The following is a 12,846-nucleotide window of genomic DNA, read 5'->3' as shown; positions in this document are numbered from 1 at the left end:
CTTCCTGCTTTTTGACCACCAATCAAAACTGCCGTTCTGGAGAAGCGTCACTGGACCACAAACGTTGACTGCTTTCTTCCCCCACTCCAGATGCTGACTTTCTCCAGCAATTTCTGTTTCCCATTCTGATTTTGTTGTTACTTCGTCCCGTCGGTGGGCATATAACTCCCACGCAAACGGAGTGCAAATGAAAACCTTTAAGCAACCGGTAGCGACAAATGAATGTCAGGTTTCCCCGCTTCCTCCCTCCCTCCAATCAAAAAGGGGTCACTCCCCCTCAGAGTTTGGACCTGATCCTGCGATTAAGGTGACGCAACACCGTCCCCTGCTGCTGGCAGGCTGTACTACACCCACAGTGGAAAGTCCAAGTCATCTGAGTGGCATTGTCTGCTCTTCTCGATAGAAGGACAAAGCCCAGTGGCTGGGTTAACATGAAGGTCAACACAGAGGCAAGCTTGAGAAAGCACGTGCAGGAACTCCACCTACACTGTTGGCACCATAGAATCACCACAGTGTGGAAGCAGGCCATTCAGACGGACAGGTCCACACCGACCCTTCTGAAGAGAAACCCATGCAGATCCATGCTCGGCACTGAGGGATCCCAGCTGAAAATGTGTTGCTGGTCAAAGCACAGCAGGCCAGGCAGCATCTCAGGAATAGGGAATTCGACGTTTCGAGCATAAGCCCTTCAAAGTTCACCAGTTCCCAATGTTGGGGACGTCCAGAACCAGGGGTCACAGTCTCAGAATGAAGGGCAAGCGATTCTGGAAGAATTTTTCTCTCAGAGAGTGGTGAGCCTGTGGACTTGTCTCCCACAGGAAGATGCGGTTAAGACGGTTTGGGAGATACGTTCAATAGCGAGCCGGACGTGGAACTTGCAGCTAAAGTGATCCAGGGGTACGGAGAGGAAGCTGGAGTGGTCACTGAAATGGCATGTTCAGTCATGATGATCTTGAATGGTGGTGATGATGTCTCGAAGGGCTGAATGGAACGAGTGAGGAGTGCAGTTGCTGGAAATCAGAGTCTCGATTGGAGTGGTGCTGGAAAAACAAAGCATCCTGATTTTCCTGCTCCTCGGATGCTGCCTGACTTGAAGGGCTGAATGGCCTACTCCTGCACTTCTTTTCTATGTTTCCATGTTGAACGCATGGCTCAGAGACTGACGTGAGTTGGAAGTAAACCTGCGATTAACTGTTCGTCCTCATGATTTTATAAACATCAAGAAATTGTTGGCAAAGTGTTTCGACGTTTACAGTGGAGCTGATGCAGCGTGCAGTAAAGTCACCACCGTCCTCCAGGAGCACTGCTCTCTGATGAGGGAGCGATTGATGGGTGGGAGTTGAAGCTGAGGGGACGAGCTTGAAAAGGGCAATCTTTCATGTTGAGTCCATTTGGCAGCGGGAATTGAAGCCAGGCTGCTGGATTTGTGCTGTATTCCAGGCCAGCGTATGAATCAGTTTGTCAGAAGCAGGTAACGGGAGAGCGCGTGGATCAGCAGCGGACCAAGTTTAACACAGATGGTAGGGCACAACGAAAAGGCTGTTTTACAGCAGCGGCGGATCACTTGAAAGATAGATATTCACAGAATAAAACATGAAAACAACAATAACTGATATCTTAATCATCTCCACAGAGGTAGAAGATGATCTAAAGAAAAACTCAAATTGACAACAAATCAAGATTACACATAAGCACATTCTATCTAATACCCATGTCGCAGAGCACAAAGCCGTGCAATCCTCGGTAGTATAGTGGTTAGTATCCCCGCCTGTCACGCGGGAGACCGGGGTTCAATTCCCCGCCGGGGAGTCGGCGGCATTTTGAGAGGCACGCACCATATCTCAATGCAGGAGTGCCCAATTCAAGTCCCGTTTGCTCCAAAGGCGTGCATTCACATGTCCGAGCGGCCTGCTCTTGCCAACAAACCAAACATGTCGTAGTCTCGATTCTGCTCTCCCTGGCAAACTTGTCCTTTCATCCATTTGAGACTTCCTGCTTTTTGACCACCAATCAAAACTGCCGTTCTGGAGAAGCGTCACTGGACCACAAACGTTGACTGCTTTCTTCCCCCACTCCAGATGCTGACTTTCTCCAGCAATTTCTGTTTCCCATTCTGATTTTGTTGTTACTTCGTCCCGTCGGTGGGCATATAACTCCCACGCAAACGGAGTGCAAATGAAAACCTTTAAGCAACCGGTAGCGACAAATGAATGTCAGGTTTCCCCGCTTCCTCCCTCCCTCCAATCAAAAAGGGGTCACTCCCCCTCAGAGTTTGGACCTGATCCTGCGATTAAGGTGACGCAACACCGTCCCCTGCTGCTGGCAGGCTGTACTACACCCACAGTGGAAAGTCCAAGTCATCTGAGTGGCATTGTCTGCTCTTCTCGATAGAAGGACAAAGCCCAGTGGCTGGGTTAACATGAAGGTCAACACAGAGGCAAGCTTGAGAAAGCACGTGCAGGAACTCAACCTACACTGTTGGCACCATAGAATCACCACAGTGTGGAAGCAGGCCATTCAGACGGACAGGTCCACACCGACCCTTCTGAAGAGAAACCCATGCAGATCCATGCTCGGCACTGAGGGATCCCAGCTGAAAATGTGTTGCTGGTCAAAGCACAGCAGGCCAGGCAGCATCTCAGGAATAGGGAATTCGACGTTTCGAGCATAAGCCCTTCAAAGTTCACCAGTTCCCAATGTTGGGGACGTCCAGAACCAGGGGTCACAGTCTCAGAATGAAGGGCAAGCGATTCTGGAAGAATTTTTCTCTCAGAGAGTGGTGAGCCTGTGGACTTGTCTCCCACAGGAAGATGCGGTTAAGACGGTTTGGGAGATACGTTCAATAGCGAGCCGGACGTGGAACTTGCAGCTAAAGTGATCCAGGGGTACGGAGAGGAAGCTGGAGTGGTCACTGAAATGGCATGTTCAGTCATGATGATCTTGAATGGTGGTGATGTCTCGAAGGGCTGAATGGAACGAGTGAGGAGTGCAGTTGCTGGAAATCAGAGTCTCGATTGGAGTGGTGCTGGAAAAACAAAGCAAGTCAGGCAGCATCCTGATTTTCCTGCTCCTCGGATGCTGCCTGACTTGAAGGGCTGAATGGCCTACTCCTGCACTTCTTTTCTATGTTTCCATGTTGAACGCATGGCTCAGAGACTGACGTGAGTTGGAAGTAAACCTGCGATTAACTGTTCGTCCTCACGATTTTATAAACATCAAGAAATTGTTGGCAAAGTGTTTCGACGTTTACAGTGGAGCTGATGCAGCGTGCAGTAAAGTCACCACCGTCCTCCAGGAGCACTGCTCTCTGATGAGGGAGCGATTGATGGGTGGGAGTTGAAGCTGAGGGGACGAGCTTGAAAAGGGCAATCTTTCATGTTGAGTCCATTTGGCAGCGGGAATTGAAGCCAGGCTGCTGGATTTGTGCTGTATTCCAGGCCAGCGTATGAATCAGTTTGTCAGAAGCAGGTAACGGGAGAGCGCGTGGATCAGCAGCGGACCAAGTTTAACACAGATGGTAGGGCACAACGAAAAGGCTGTTTTACAGCAGCGGCGGATTACTTGAAAGATAGATATTCACACAATAAAACATGAAAACAACAATAACTGATATCTTAATCATCTCCACAGAGGTAGAAGATGATCTAAAGAAAAACTCAAATTGACAACAAATCAAGATTACACATAAGCACATTCTATCTAATACCCATGTCGCAGAGCGCAAAGCCGTGCAATCCTCGGTAGTATAGTGGTTAGTATCCCCGCCTGTCACGCGGGAGACCGGGGTTCAATTCCCCGCCGGGGAGTCGGCGGCATTTTGAGAGGCACGCACCATATCTCAATGCAGGAGTGCCCAATTCAAGTCCCGTTTGCTCCAAAGGCGTGCATTCACATGTCCGAGCGGCCTGCTCTTGCCAACAAACCAAACATGTCGTAGTCTCGATTCTGCTCTCCCTGGCAAACTTGTCCTTTCATCCATTTGAGACTTCCTGCTTTTTGACCACCAATCAAAACTGCCGTTCTGGAGAAGCGTCACTGGACCACAAACGTTGACTGCTTTCTTCCCCCACTCCAGATGCTGACTTTCTCCAGCAATTTCTGTTTCCCATTCTGATTTTGTTGTTACTTCGTCCCGTCGGTGGGCATATAACTCCCACGCAAACGGAGTGCAAATGAAAACCTTTAAGCAACCGGTAGCGACAAATGAATGTCAGGTTTCCCCGCTTCCTCCCTCCCTCCAATCAAAAAGGGGTCACTCCCCCTCAGAGTTTGGACCTGATCCTGCGATTAAGGTGACGCAACACCGTCCCCTGCTGCTGGCAGGCTGTACTACACCCACAGTGGAAAGTCCAAGTCATCTGAGTGGCATTGTCTGCTCTTCTCGATAGAAGGACAAAGCCCAGTGGCTGGGTTAACGTGAAGGTCAACACAGAGGCAAGCTTGAGAAAGCACGTGCAGGAACTCCACCTACACTGTTGGCACCATAGAATCACCACAGTGTGGAAGCAGGCCATTCAGACGGACAGGTCCACACCGACCCTTCTGAAGAGAAACCCATGCAGATCCATGCTCGGCACTGAGGGATCCCAGCTGAAAATGTGTTGCTGGTCAAAGCACAGCAGGCCAGGCAGCATCTCAGGAATAGGGAATTCGACGTTTCGAGCATAAGCCCTTCAAAGTTCACCAGTTCCCAATGTTGGGGACGTCCAGAACCAGGGGTCACAGTCTCAGAATGAAGGGCAAGCGATTCTGGAAGAATTTTTCTCTCAGAGAGTGGTGAGCCTGTGGACTTGTCTCCCACAGGAAGATGCGGTTAAGACGGTTTGGGAGATACGTTCAATAGCGAGCCGGACGTGGAACTTGCAGCTAAAGTGATCCAGGGGTACGGAGAGGAAGCTGGAGTGGTCACTGAAATGGCATGTTCAGTCATGATGATCTTGAATGGTGGTGATGATGTCTCGAAGGGCTGAATGGAACGAGTGAGGAGTGCAGTTGCTGGAAATCAGAGTCTCGATTGGAGTGGTGCTGGAAAAACAAAGCAAGTCAGGCAGCATCCTGATTTTCCTGCTCCTCGGATGCTGCCTGACTTGAAGGGCTGAATGGCCTACTCCTGCACTTCTTTTCTATGTTTCCATGTTGAACGCATGGCTCAGAGACTGACGTGAGTTGGAAGTAAACCTGCGATTAACTGTTCGTCCTCACGATTTTATAAACATCAAGAAATTGTTGGCAAAGTGTTTCGACGTTTACAGTGGAGCTGATGCAGCGTGCAGTAAAGTCACCACCGTCCTCCAGGAGCACTGCTCTCTGATGAGGGAGCGATTGATGGGTGGGAGTTGAAGCTGAGGGGACGAGCTTGAAAAGGGCAATCTTTCATGTTGAGTCCATTTGGCAGCGGGAATTGAAGCCAGGCTGCTGGATTTGTGCTGTATTCCAGGCCAGCGTATGAATCAGTTTGTCAGAAGCAGGTAACGGGAGAGCGCGTGGATCAGCAGCGGACCAAGTTTAACACAGATGGTAGGGCACAACGAAAAGGCTGTTTTACAGCAGCGGCGGATTACTTGAAAGATAGATATTCACACAATAAAACATGAAAACAACAATAACTGATATCTTAATCATCTCCACAGAGGTAGAAGATGATCTAAAGAAAAACTCAAATTGACAACAAATCAAGATTACACATAAGCACATTCTATCTAATACCCATGTCGCAGAGCGCAAAGCCGTGCAATCCTCGGTAGTATAGTGGTTAGTATCCCCGCCTGTCACGCGGGAGACCGGGGTTCAATTCCCCGCCGGGGAGTCGGCGGCATTTTGAGAGGCACGCACCATATCTCAATGCAGGAGTGCCCAATTCAAGTCCCGTTTGCTCCAAAGGCGTGCATTCACATGTCCGAGCGGCCTGCTCTTGCCAACAAACCAAACATGTCGTAGTCTCGATTCTGCTCTCCCTGGCAAACTTGTCCTTTCATCCATTTGAGACTTCCTGCTTTTTGACCACCAATCAAAAACTGCCGTTCTGGAGAAGCGTCACTGGACCACAAACGTTGACTGCTTTCTTCCCCCACTCCAGATGCTGACTTTCTCCAGCAATTTCTGTTTCCCATTCTGATTTTGTTGTTACTTCGTCCCGTCGGTGGGCATATAACTCCCACGCAAACGGAGTGCAAATGAAAACCTTTAAGCAACCGGTAGCGACAAATGAATGTCAGGTTTCCCCGCTTCCTCCCTCCCTCCAATCAAAAAGGGGTCACTCCCCCTCAGAGTTTGGACCTGATCCTGCGATTAAGGTGACGCAACACCGTCCCCTGCTGCTGGCAGGCTGTACTACACCCACAGTGGAAAGTCCAAGTCATCTGAGTGGCATTGTCTGCTCTTCTCGATAGAAGGACAAAGCCCAGTGGCTGGGTTAACATGAAGGTCAACACAGAGGCAAGCTTGAGAAAGCACGTGCAGGAACTCCACCTACACTGTTGGCACCATAGAATCACCACAGTGTGGAAGCAGGCCATTCAGACGGACAGGTCCACACCGACCCTTCTGAAGAGAAACCCATGCAGATCCATGCTCGGCACTGAGGGATCCCAGCTGAAAATGTGTTGCTGGTCAAAGCACAGCAGGCCAGGCAGCATCTCAGGAATAGGGAATTCGACGTTTCGAGCATAAGCCCTTCAAAGTTCACCAGTTCCCAATGTTGGGGACGTCCAGAACCAGGGGTCACAGTCTCAGAATGAAGGGCAAGCGATTCTGGAAGAATTTTTCTCTCAGAGAGTGGTGAGCCTGTGGACTTGTCTCCCACAGGAAGATGCGGTTAAGACGGTTTGGGAGATACGTTCAATAGCGAGCCGGACGTGGAACTTGCAGCTAAAGTGATCCAGGGGTACGGAGAGGAAGCTGGAGTGGTCACTGAAATGGCATGTTCAGTCATGATGATCTTGAATGGTGGTGATGATGTCTCGAAGGGCTGAATGGAACGAGTGAGGAGTGCAGTTGCTGGAAATCAGAGTCTCGATTGGAGTGGTGCTGGAAAAACAAAGCAAGTCAGGCAGCATCCTGATTTTCCTGCTCCTCGGATGCTGCCTGACTTGAAGGGCTGAATGGCCTACTCCTGCACTTCTTTTCTATGTTTCCATGTTGAACGCATGGCTCAGAGACTGACGTGAGTTGGAAGTAAACCTGCGATTAACTGTTCGTCCTCACGATTTTATAAACATCAAGAAATTGTTGGCAAAGTGTTTCGACGTTTACAGTGGAGCTGATGCAGCGTGCAGTAAAGTCACCACCGTCCTCCAGGAGCACTGCTCTCTGATGAGGGAGCGATTGATGGGTGGGAGTTGAAGCTGAGGGGACGAGCTTGAAAAGGGCAATCTTTCATGTTGAGTCCATTTGGCAGCGGGAATTGAAGCCAGGCTGCTGGATTTGTGCTGTATTCCAGGCCAGCGTATGAATCAGTTTGTCAGAAGCAGGTAACGGGAGAGCGCGTGGATCAGCAGCGGACCAAGTTTAACACAGATGGTAGGGCACAACGAAAAGGCTGTTTTACAGCAGCGGCGGATTACTTGAAAGATAGATATTGACACAATAAACATGAAAACAACAATAACTGATATCTTAATCATCTCCACAGAGGTAGAAGATGATCTAAAGAAAAACTCAAATTGACAACAAATCAAGATTACACATAAGCACATTCTATCTAATACCCATGTCGCAGAGCGCAAAGCCGTGCAATCCTCGGTAGTATAGTGGTTAGTATCCCCGCCTGTCACGCGGGAGACCGGGGTTCAATTCCCCGCCGGGGAGTCGGCGGCATTTTGAGAGGCACGCACCATATCTCAATGCAGGAGTGCCCAATTCAAGTCCCGTTTGCTCCAAAGGCGTGCATTCACATGTCCGAGCGGCCTGCTCTTGCCAACAAACCAAACATGTCGTAGTCTCGATTCTGCTCTCCCTGGCAAACTTGTCCTTTCATCCATTTGAGACTTCCTGCTTTTTGACCACCAATCAAAACTGCCGTTCTGGAGAAGCGTCACTGGACCACAAACGTTGACTGCTTTCTTCCCCCACTCCAGATGCTGACTTTCTCCAGCAATTTCTGTTTCCCATTCTGATTTTGTTGTTACTTCGTCCCGTCGGTGGGCATATAACTCCCACGCAAACGGAGTGCAAATGAAAACCTTTAAGCAACCGGTAGCGACAAATGAATGTCAGGTTTCCCCGCTTCCTCCCTCCCTCCAATCAAAAAGGGGTCACTCCCCCTCAGAGTTTGGACCTGATCCTGCGATTAAGGTGACGCAACACCGTCCCCTGCTGCTGGCAGGCTGTACTACACCCACAGTGGAAAGTCCAAGTCATCTGAGTGGCATTGTCTGCTCTTCTCGATAGAAGGACAAAGCCCAGTGGCTGGGTTAACATGAAGGTCAACACAGAGGCAAGCTTGAGAAAGCACGTGCAGGAACTCAACCTACACTGTTGGCACCATAGAATCACCACAGTGTGGAAGCAGGCCATTCAGACGGACAGGTCCACACCGACCCTTCTGAAGAGAAACCCATGCAGATCCATGCTCGGCACTGAGGGATCCCAGCTGAAAATGTGTTGCTGGTCAAAGCACAGCAGGCCAGGCAGCATCTCAGGAATAGGGAATTCGACGTTTCGAGCATAAGCCCTTCAAAGTTCACCAGTTCCCAATGTTGGGGACGTCCAGAACCAGGGGTCACAGTCTCAGAATGAAGGGCAAGCGATTCTGGAAGAATTTTTCTCTCAGAGAGTGGTGAGCCTGTGGACTTGTCTCCCACAGGAAGATGCGGTTAAGACGGTTTGGGAGATACGTTCAATAGCGAGCCGGACGTGGAACTTGCAGCTAAAGTGATCCAGGGGTACGGAGAGGAAGCTGGAGTGGTCACTGAAATGGCATGTTCAGTCATGATGATCTTGAATGGTGGTGATGATGTCTCGAAGGGCTGAATGGAACGAGTGAGGAGTGCAGTTGCTGGAAATCAGAGTCTCGATTGGAGTGGTGCTGGAAAAACAAAGCAAGTCAGGCAGCATCCTGATTTTCCTGCTCCTCGGATGCTGCCTGACTTGAAGGGCTGAATGGCCTACTCCTGCACTTCTTTTCTATGTTTCCATGTTGAACGCATGGCTCAGAGACTGACGTGAGTTGGAAGTAAACCTGCGATTAACTGTTCGTCCTCACGATTTTATAAACATCAAGAAATTGTTGGCAAAGTGTTTCGACGTTTACAGTGGAGCTGATGCAGCGTGCAGTAAAGTCACCACCGTCCTCCAGGAGCACTGCTCTCTGATGAGGGAGCGATTGATGGGTGGGAGTTGAAGCTGAGGGGACGAGCTTGAAAAGGGCAATCTTTCATGTTGAGTCCATTTGGCAGCGGGAATTGAAGCCAGGCTGCTGGATTTGTGCTGTATTCCAGGCCAGCGTATGAATCAGTTTGTCAGAAGCAGGTAACGGGAGAGCGCGTGGATCAGCAGCGGACCAAGTTTAACACAGATGGTAGGGCACAACGAAAAGGCTGTTTTACAGCAGCGGCGGATTACTTGAAAGATAGATATTCACACAATAAAACATGAAAACAACAATAACTGATATCTTAATCATCTCCACAGAGGTAGAAGATGATCTAAAGAAAAACTCAAATTGACAACAAATCAAGATTACACATAAGCACATTCTATCTAATACCCATGTCGCAGAGCGCAAAGCCGTGCAATCCTCGGTAGTATAGTGGTTAGTATCCCCGCCTGTCACGCGGGAGACCGGGGTTCAATTCCCCGCCGGGGAGTCGGCGGCATTTTGAGAGGCACGCACCATATCTCAATGCAGGAGTGCCCAATTCAAGTCCCGTTTGCTCCAAAGGCGTGCATTCACATGTCCGAGCGGCCTGCTCTTGCCAACAAACCAAACATGTCGTAGTCTCGATTCTGCTCTCCCTGGCAAACTTGTCCTTTCATCCATTTGAGACTTCCTGCTTTTTGACCACCAATCAAAACTGCCGTTCTGGAGAAGCGTCACTGGACCACAAACGTTGACTGCTTTCTTCCCCCACTCCAGATGCTGACTTTCTCCAGCAATTTCTGTTTCCCATTCTGATTTTGTTGTTACTTCGTCCCGTCGGTGGGCATATAACTCCCACGCAAACGGAGTGCAAATGAAAACCTTTAAGCAACCGGTAGCGACAAATGAATGTCAGGTTTCCCCGCTTCCTCCCTCCCTCCAATCAAAAAGGGGTCACTCCCCCTCAGAGTTTGGACCTGATCCTGCGATTAAGGTGACGCAACACCGTCCCCTGCTGCTGGCAGGCTGTACTACACCCACAGTGGAAAGTCCAAGTCATCTGAGTGGCATTGTCTGCTCTTCTCGATAGAAGGACAAAGCCCAGTGGCTGGGTTAACGTGAAGGTCAACACAGAGGCAAGCTTGAGAAAGCACGTGCAGGAACTCCACCTACACTGTTGGCACCATAGAATCACCACAGTGTGGAAGCAGGCCATTCAGACGGACAGGTCCACACCGACCCTTCTGAAGAGAAACCCATGCAGATCCATGCTCGGCACTGAGGGATCCCAGCTGAAAATGTGTTGCTGGTCAAAGCACAGCAGGCCAGGCAGCATCTCAGGAATAGGGAATTCGACGTTTCGAGCATAAGCCCTTCAAAGTTCACCAGTTCCCAATGTTGGGGACGTCCAGAACCAGGGGTCACAGTCTCAGAATGAAGGGCAAGCGATTCTGGAAGAATTTTTCTCTCAGAGAGTGGTGAGCCTGTGGACTTGTCTCCCACAGGAAGATGCGGTTAAGACGGTTTGGGAGATACGTTCAATAGCGAGCCGGACGTGGAACTTGCAGCTAAAGTGATCCAGGGGTACGGAGAGGAAGCTGGAGTGGTCACTGAAATGGCATGTTCAGTCATGATGATCTTGAATGGTGGTGATGATGTCTCGAAGGGCTGAATGGAACGAGTGAGGAGTGCAGTTGCTGGAAATCAGAGTCTCGATTGGAGTGGTGCTGGAAAAACAAAGCAAGTCAGGCAGCATCCTGATTTTCCTGCTCCTCGGATGCTGCCTGACTTGAAGGGCTGAATGGCCTACTCCTGCACTTCTTTTCTATGTTTCCATGTTGAACGCATGGCTCAGAGACTGACGTGAGTTGGAAGTAAACCTGCGATTAACTGTTCGTCCTCACGATTTTATAAACATCAAGAAATTGTTGGCAAAGTGTTTCGACGTTTACAGTGGAGCTGATGCAGCGTGCAGTAAAGTCACCACCGTCCTCCAGGAGCACTGCTCTCTGATGAGGGAGCGATTGATGGGTGGGAGTTGAAGCTGAGGGGACGAGCTTGAAAAGGGCAATCTTTCATGTTGAGTCCATTTGGCAGCGGGAATTGAAGCCAGGCTGCTGGATTTGTGCTGTATTCCAGGCCAGCGTATGAATCAGTTTGTCAGAAGCAGGTAACGGGAGAGCGCGTGGATCAGCAGCGGACCAAGTTTAACACAGATGGTAGGGCACAACGAAAAGGCTGTTTTACAGCAGCGGCGGATTACTTGAAAGATAGATATTGACACAATAAAACATGAAAACAACAATAACTGATATCTTAATCATCTCCACAGAGGTAGAAGATGATCTAAAGAAAAACTCAAATTGACAACAAATCAAGATTACACATAAGCACATTCTATCTAATACCCATGTCGCAGAGCGCAAAGCCGTGCAATCCTCGGTAGTATAGTGGTTAGTATCCCCGCCTGTCACGCGGGAGACCGGGGTTCAATTCCCCGCCGGGGAGTCGGCGGCATTTTGAGAGGCACGCACCATATCTCAATGCAGGAGTGCCCAATTCAAGTCCCGTTTGCTCCAAAGGCGTGCATTCACATGTCCGAGCGGCCTGCTCTTGCCAACAAACCAAACATGTCGTAGTCTCGATTCTGCTCTCCCTGGCAAACTTGTCCTTTCATCCATTTGAGACTTCCTGCTTTTTGACCACCAATCAAAACTGCCGTTCTGGAGAAGCGTCACTGGACCACAAACGTTGACTGCTTTCTTCCCCCACTCCAGATGCTGACTTTCTCCAGCAATTTCTGTTTCCCATTCTGATTTTGTTGTTACTTCGTCCCGTCGGTGGGCATATAACTCCCACGCAAACGGAGTGCAAATGAAAACCTTTAAGCAACCGGTAGCGACAAATGAATGTCAGGTTTCCCCGCTTCCTCCCTCCCTCCAATCAAAAAGGGGTCACTCCCCCTCAGAGTTTGGACCTGATCCTGCGATTAAGGTGACGCAACACCGTCCCCTGCTGCTGGCAGGCTGTACTACACCCACAGTGGAAAGTCCAAGTCATCTGAGTGGCATTGTCTGCTCTTCTCGATAGAAGGACAAAGCCCAGTGGCTGGGTTAACATGAAGGTCAACACAGAGGCAAGCTTGAGAAAGCACGTGCAGGAACTCCACCTACACTGTTGGCACCATAGAATCACCACAGTGTGGAAGCAGGCCATTCAGACGGACAGGTCCACACCGACCCTTCTGAAGAGAAACCCATGCAGATCCATGCTCGGCACTGAGGGATCCCAGCTGAAAATGTGTTGCTGGTCAAAGCACAGCAGGCCAGGCAGCATCTCAGGAATAGGGAATTCGACGTTTCGAGCATAAGCCCTTCAAAGTTCACCAGTTCCCAATGTTGGGGACGTCCAGAACCAGGGGTCACAGTCTCAGAATGAAGGGCAAGCGATTCTGGAAGAATTTTTCTCTCAGAGAGTGGTGAGCCTGTGGACTTGTCTCCCACAGGAAGATGCGGTTAAGACGGTTTGGGAGATACGTTCAATAGCGA

The 12,846-nt window shown here is 49.8% G+C and overlaps 6 non-coding genes across 6 annotated transcripts; all 6 read left to right on the top strand.

Annotated features, from left to right (window-relative positions):
* The first annotated feature begins 1,737 nt into the window (after positions 1 to 1,737).
* trnad-guc (transfer RNA aspartic acid (anticodon GUC)) lies at positions 1,738 to 1,809 on the top strand. Its single transcript has one exon. It is a non-coding gene; the product is annotated as a tRNA-Asp (tRNA).
* Positions 1,810 to 3,734: 1,925 nt separating this feature from the next.
* Positions 3,735 to 3,806, top strand: trnad-guc (transfer RNA aspartic acid (anticodon GUC)). Its single transcript has one exon. It is a non-coding gene; the product is annotated as a tRNA-Asp (tRNA).
* A 1,928-nt stretch (positions 3,807 to 5,734) lies between these two features.
* Positions 5,735 to 5,806, top strand: trnad-guc (transfer RNA aspartic acid (anticodon GUC)). Its single transcript has one exon. It is a non-coding gene; the product is annotated as a tRNA-Asp (tRNA).
* A 1,928-nt stretch (positions 5,807 to 7,734) lies between these two features.
* On the top strand, positions 7,735 to 7,806 carry trnad-guc (transfer RNA aspartic acid (anticodon GUC)). The gene has a single exon. It is a non-coding gene; the product is annotated as a tRNA-Asp (tRNA).
* A 1,928-nt stretch (positions 7,807 to 9,734) lies between these two features.
* trnad-guc (transfer RNA aspartic acid (anticodon GUC)) lies at positions 9,735 to 9,806 on the top strand. The gene has a single exon. It is a non-coding gene; the product is annotated as a tRNA-Asp (tRNA).
* A 1,928-nt stretch (positions 9,807 to 11,734) lies between these two features.
* On the top strand, positions 11,735 to 11,806 carry trnad-guc (transfer RNA aspartic acid (anticodon GUC)). Its single transcript has one exon. It is a non-coding gene; the product is annotated as a tRNA-Asp (tRNA).
* Positions 11,807 to 12,846: the final 1,040 nt, after the last annotated feature.

Source organism: Hemiscyllium ocellatum, unplaced genomic scaffold (genome assembly GCF_020745735.1).
Source record: "Hemiscyllium ocellatum isolate sHemOce1 unplaced genomic scaffold, sHemOce1.pat.X.cur. scaffold_890_pat_ctg1, whole genome shotgun sequence".
Lineage (NCBI taxonomy): Eukaryota > Metazoa > Chordata > Chondrichthyes > Orectolobiformes > Hemiscylliidae > Hemiscyllium > Hemiscyllium ocellatum.
The sequence above is the reverse complement of the archived record's forward strand: the minus strand, read 5'-3'. Positions and strand labels throughout refer to the sequence as shown.